This window comes from Notothenia coriiceps, unplaced genomic scaffold, assembly GCF_000735185.1.
Source record: "Notothenia coriiceps isolate Sejong01 unplaced genomic scaffold, NC01 NC01_scaffold00035873, whole genome shotgun sequence".
NCBI classification, from domain to species: Eukaryota; Metazoa; Chordata; class Actinopteri; order Perciformes; family Nototheniidae; genus Notothenia; species Notothenia coriiceps.
Genome location: NW_011368574.1, coordinates 1 through 6,856, shown reverse-complemented (window position 1 = coordinate 6,856; position 6,856 = coordinate 1). Strand labels below are relative to the sequence as shown.

The 6,856-nt window shown below is 38.7% G+C and overlaps 1 long non-coding RNA gene across 1 annotated transcript; it reads right to left on the bottom strand.

Moving 5' to 3' along the window:
• Nucleotides 1–3,331: 3,331 nt before the first annotated feature.
• On the bottom strand, nt 3,332–6,400 carry LOC104963234 (uncharacterized). The gene is made up of 2 exons (XR_800296.1): nt 6,349–6,400; nt 3,332–3,955 (listed from the first exon to the last, which is right to left on the bottom strand). It is a non-coding gene; the product is annotated as an uncharacterized lncRNA (long non-coding RNA).
• Nucleotides 6,401–6,856: the final 456 nt, after the last annotated feature.

Genomic DNA, 6,856 nt, shown 5'->3' with positions numbered 1-6,856 from the left:
ACCTTGCTAAAAAACGTTGTAGGACTTTTACAAAATACTATGACTTACTACGCCTAACTATACTATATCATTCTGACTTTTTACAACATACTATACTTTGACTTTTTTATGACCTAATACTATCAGTTTTTACATCTTACAGTATTATGACTTAAGGATCTTTTATGAAACACTAAAATATGACCTTTAATAACATACTGTACCATGACTCGCAACAAGCTATGAGCTTTTTTAGACTCTTTACGACACCCAATACGGAATCATTTTATACCATACTAAACAATAACTTTCTAATCATAGACATCGTGCACAGAGACCTTTCAAGACTTATTTTAAAATACTAGACAAAGAATTCTCATATCATACTGTACCATGACTTCTTATGACGTAGCTTACGACGACTCTTCCAGGACTCTTGACAAAAATCTACTCTGACTTTTTACGAAATACTAAACGTTGACTTTGTTTCGTATACTCGGACTTCTCATAACATAATAAGCAGTTTCTGTTTCATCCTATAGTATGACTTTGTAGGACCTTTTATGATGTACACTGACTTTTAATAACACAACCATTTTTTTACGACAAACTATACTACGACATTTTTTAAACTTTTGAAGACATCATGTACGTAGACCTTTTCAGGACTTATTTTCAAATACTCGATATCATATCTGTCAGGGAATAATTTGCCCTGCATGTCCTCTTTCACCCTCTGACGCAGATGCCCAACCTTAGACAGCCGCTATCGCCCTTAAGCACTGAATGGTTTAGGCCCAAAATACATTTCTGACCTCCTGCTAAATGATGAACCATCCAGATCTCTCAGGTCTTCAGGGACTGGTCAGCTTTCTGTCCCCAGAGTCAGAACTAAACATGGAGAAGCAGCGTTCAGTTATTATGCTCCAAATATCTGGAACAAACTCCCAGAAACCTGCAGGTCCGCTGCAACTCTGACTACTTTTAAATCCAGGCTGAAGACTTTTCTTTTTGCCGCTGCTTTTAATTTAAACTGAGCGGTTGTGTTTCGTTTTTGGTTGATGAACATTTGGGGCTAGTAACCCGAGGGAATCAGAGTCTGGGGACTTTGTCCTGGCTGCTTTTCTCTGTGTGTGCTGCTCGGGACGTATGCGCCATACGTACACAGCTCATGTTCGGAGAAACCTTAAAGAAAGGCATCAGTAAAGAGGAACTTCTGTGTGAACTATTCGTATCTTAAACTGCACTGTAACTTTTTATTCATGTATTTTTTCTTTAAATGCTTCTTTTATTATCGTTTCTTTTTAATGACGGTTTTTAAATGCCTTTGTCTGAATGTCTTTCATTTGTGTAAAGAACCTTGAATTGCCTTGTGTTGAAAGGTGCTGTATAAATAAACGTGCCTTGCCTTAAGGAGGGGTTGCCCTAGCAAGTTGTTGTTACCAGATTGTGACCGGGCAGCTCTCGGTCAGAGATAGTTATTGTTGTGGGACACCTGGAACACATCCTCCTCGGGGTGTAGATGACCTCGAGCCATAAGCGACAACAAATGTGATTCAGTGTCCTCAGCTGTTTAGTCTGTCTGATGAAGAATGTTGATTGTTACACTCTGAAGTTAAAACCTGGAGCAACAGGAGGGTTCTTCAGAATTGGTTTGGCTTCCTCTGTGTCACCTCGTGACCCGTGACATGTCTTGTGAATTCTCCGGCCGAAGCTCCAAATACACCGTCAGTGTTTGCCATCAAAGCTCCATCTCGCCATGTCTCTGAGTTTCGTCTCCATTGCTTCAGAAGTTTCCATCACAAATCATACTGTACCTCGACTTTTTATCACGTTCCTTACGACGACTCTTTTTGGACTTTTTGGAAAATACTATACAATGACTGTTGGAGCTATATTTTGATTTATATTATTGAACAGTTAAACATTACATTTCTTGCTGTTTTCGTATATAGTGACTGTATTATTATTTAAGTTTTGATGCTTTTATTTTGAAGGTGTATTGGGGCACCTGGTGTAATTGTATATATTGGAGACAGGGGGTGGGGAGTAGAGCACGAGTATGGCATATGTTTTTTACCAGGAGAACACGAGGAGGCCACAGGAAAGAGTGATAAACCTTAATTTGTTGTTAAAGTAATAACATGCACAGAAAGGACTCTGGCCTGGATCCTTGAACCCTGCGTAAGATCCGCTAACTGGTTGTTCTTATTTGAGTTACATTTCTGGCTCATTTCTTTATGATTTTAGCCGCTACAATGACTTTTATTACATATTCCACTAAAGTTGTACATGATGCGATCCAAGAGGAGTCTCTTTTGGACCAGCAGGGGGCAGCATCTGCATTTTACTGTCATCAACAATTTTAGAATCAGAATCAGGTTTATTACCCTGTAGATTAACACGTTAACACGTACGAGGAATTGGACTTGGTGTGGTGGTGCATACATAATAGTAAAACAAAAATTAAAAAAAGAGAACTGTTTTAAGAAAACTAGAATAACATACAAAAATATCGTAAAATATAGCAGTATTTACATTAAAATAGAACCGTATTACTTATTTCAGTATAGCACAAAATACTGAACAATAACTTTTATCACCTTTTTTAGGACTTATCACAAAATACTCTACCAGGACTTTTTACGACAGCGTCTAAAAAACCTTTGACTTGTTTCCAGAACTCTGAGGAAATGGGTCGACTGAGACATGTTTGTTTATTTAAAAAGGGAATAGCTCAATATCAATAATAACTGACATGGTTGATTTTTGCAGTACTTTGTATTAACTCACTGCTTTCATAAATTGTTGCACAAAAATGACCAGACTTTGAGTCAAGTGTTAGTTGATTGAAGTTAAGATAAACCTTTATTGAGCCCGTCGGGTGTGAAGCACAGGATAGGAATATTATTATTATTAATATATCATTTTCTCAGTTACCTTTTCCTTTAAGTCCTGTTTCTAAATCAATGAATGTTCTACTAGGACTTTTTATGACGGCGTCTAAAAAAACCTTTGACTTGTTTCCAGAACTCTCTCTGAGGAAATGGGTCGACAGACGTTTGTTTTGGATGTTCGTTTATTTAAAAAGGGAATACAAAAACAACAGTGTAGAGATGTAGAGACAAAGCAAGCAGACATGTCCATCAGAACAACGACACAGAAGCAGTTCAGCGCCTTCAAGCATTTCCTGTTCACTACGACTACGGCTAACTACCGGCTGCACACCTGTCCAAAGGTCAAAGGTCACCTGGGGTTCCTACAGTTGGTTTCTAACAGAGGTGACGGCAGCAGGAGCGTAACGAGAAACAAAGTCAAGACTTTACTTTTTGTTCGGCAAGCTTTAGGAAGCCTCGTTAGCATGAAAAATTAAAACGAGTGGAGCACCCTGATTGGATAAAGGACCCAAAGACAGCCTTCGTTAGAAAACAGAAGGCGATTAATACGTGTTGAAACAAGGTTCATTTATATACCCTGAGATAAAAGAAATCTCAGATACAAGTCAGAGTTTTCATCTCAAAATGTTTAAATTAACCTCTTTTCACGGGGTCCGCATCTGCAATCAAAGAAGGGTTAAAAAAATCCCTAAATAAAACAAGATTAAAGCAAGTCAAAACATAAATATAACCATATTATGCATATATTATGAACCACATCTGGAACTGTGGGCTAGAAAAGAATCTCAAAGTTTAAAGTGCAACTTTACAACGAAACGATAAAAGAAATACTGTGATTGGAAAGCGTATACTGTCGGGGAATATCAGAGAATCAGTCCAGAGGGGAGGAGCGCGGGAGCTTTGAGAAGTTCATCAACACGGCAAGAAGACACGAAGACTGTCGGCCATGTTGAGATTAATCCGTAAAGTTCCCAGCAGTCTTTGCTCCTTCCTCCCGTGGCTGAAGGGGGGAAATCACGGAGAACCGAGCGTCAAAAAGCACCGCCGCCGGGTTCCTCACGCCGTCATCTTCAGTCGTCCTGCGGAGGAAACCAGACCATCAGACAGCAGCCCCACACACATCGTTTCTGAGTTACTGTTCCACCTTAAGTCTTAGCTTTTATCATAATTAGTCAACCTTCTTAAATCAACTTATAACTGACATTTTATTTAACTCACTGTTTTCATAATTGTTACCAAAGATGACCACTTGTGTTGGTTAAAGTTAAGATGAACCTTTATTGATCCCATGAGGTTCAAACACAGGATTTGTTCAGTTACTTTTTCCTTTTAAATCCTAGTTTTCATTAATTTTTAAAATGTAATAAAGTTAATAAAAACTAACAACAGTTTTTCACCTAAAACTTTCTTAAAAGTCTGGGATATTTAAAAATAAAATCTGTCCAGAATTTTGGATAAGGTTGACTAATTTTGATAAAAAACAACTGAAGACAACTGATTTTATTAGCTAGCCAAAACTTGCCTAAAAGCAGCAGCTCCATCACATCGAGTTACGTTTCCACCTGAAGTCTTAGTTCACATTAGTTTGTATCATATTTCGTCAACCTCATCAAATAATAACTTACAGGGTTCATTTCCTCAGTAACTTTTTATTTTTAATTCTTGTTTTTTCAAATCATATGAAGTCAACCAAAACGTCGATAAATGTCTGGATATTTATAAAATAAGATGAACATGTAAAATGTGTATTCTTGAAATAAAGTTGACTAAGTATGATACAAACTGTTTTCCTTAGTCACCCAGCAAAAATTTACAGAAAGAAAACCAGACCATCAGACAGCAGCCCCATCACAGTGTTAATGTAACAAAAGAAACCAACATCTATCCAGATATGTATTCACCTTCACTTAAAGCTACAGAAACCTTTAACTTATAAATAATATTCAGCAACTGAAGGACACCAACTCAACCACAACGCCCCATCGCTCTGAAGTCACAAGGAGAAGCCCAGGGTTTAAGCCTTCTGCCTTACTTTAGGGACTTTTTATTCACATGTTAGGGTTAGCATTAAGCTTTGTTATATAGCATAACATTTGGCATGGGTGAGTATTGTTAGTGTACGTCAGCTCCTATAATAAAGTGTGTATCCAGAATACAGACAAAAATGTCCCCATTGAAATCCCAATTAATAAAAACCCTGCATTTTGAGTCCCGGCTTCAAATTTGAATTGCGTACAATTCTTTACCATATTGATTTTTGATGCATTTTGTTTCAGAAAACGTAAATAAATCAAATGAAAACACTAAGCAATACAAGTTGTTTAATGTACACAAACTGGCATTTAAAGGGTTAAAATTGTTAAAATAAAATAATATTTTCTAGTAATGATAAGACTGTGAAGGTGGTAAGTTATAATATATAACTATATGGACTTTTTTGGGGGGCTTTTTTTTTAATTCAAGTGAGCTACAAGAGTTAAATACTATTATTAAAAAAGGTCCAGGAATCCTAGCCTTGGACCGCTCCGTTAAACAACGTGAGGATTAATAGAGCGATGCAGGATGACGTGTAGCCCGACCCTGAAGGAAGCTGCTGGTTCCCTCGACTAAAAGCAACGGGATTTCTCCATAGGATTTTGGAATATTGTAAAAAATACGGTCTGTGGAAAACGAACCTGTTAAAATGCACGTTTTGTTCAGCCGGATAATCTCCACATGTCTACCCAACTTTTATAATTTGTTTAATCTAATGTCCAGAATCTAAATGCTAACGTTATGCTATAAAGGAACTACAGCCGAGTCCAGCAGCACGACTTCAACGTCACACCAACTTCAGATCCATATTCAAACACACAGATTCTAGATGGAACGAGTTGAAGCGTTTGTTTGAACAGTCTGCAGGAGGCAGGGACTTGCTTTCAAGCAGAACAGAAACTAACTTAGAGGAGTGTTTACGTGTTCGGCGTAATGACGTACAACGGCCTCCACGACTTCTGTAGTCCTATTCAGCCACTCGGTAACAACCATCGTTTTTCAGACACGTCAACTCTTCAGAAATCACCAGTGGGGTCTCTGCTGATGGATTTAATGTCGTAGAAAACAAAACGTAGACCTTATTTCCAGATATTTTCCCAAAATCCTATGGAGAGATCCCATTGGCTCTGAGACGAGCGAACAGGAAGTGGTGAAATGCTGACTCACTTCCTGGTTTTAGGACTCATTCCTGCAACTCTCTATTGGAGTTTAATTTCCTTGTGACTTGACCTCGGAGACGATGGGGAACAGGCGACACAAACATCAGTGCGTGGGCTCAGTGGGCCCTGAACGCAGCCTGCAGGCAGAAGCAGCTCTGAGCGACAGGTGTGTGGGGGGGAGGGGGTATTTAGGGTTATTGAGGGGGGGGGAGGGCACCATGCCATGCTGAGCGCTTCCATGCTAAGCTGTCAACCAATCAGCATTCACCCCCACCTACCTGCCCACCGTCCCCCACCAATGGGCTGGCTCTGTCTACCTGCCTGTCTGCAAACCAACCAATCACAGCACAGCGTGAGGACACACAGGAAGTGGAAGGAGGGTTCCTACATTTCCCACAATGCCTTTGGTAAAATCCAGAAAGCTGGTGAGAAGAGTGCTGAATACCAGTGTGTATTATACTTTAAATGTACAGCATATGTATATTTATTACATGAGGACAGCAGTGTGTTTCATACCTGTATACAGTGGAGGAAATAAGTATTTGATCCCTTGCTGACTCTGTAAGTTTACCCACTTACAAAGAAATGAACAGTCTATCATTTTAATACAGACAGAATATCAAAAAGAAAATGCAGAAATGTACATTATATAAGAGATACATTAAGTATTTTATAGACTGTTAATTTCCGCAAACGTACTAAATCTGCAAGGGATCAAATACTTATATCCTCCACTGTATATGTAGTACCTGCAGACAGCTGTGTGTACTGTGTGTATTTGTATAG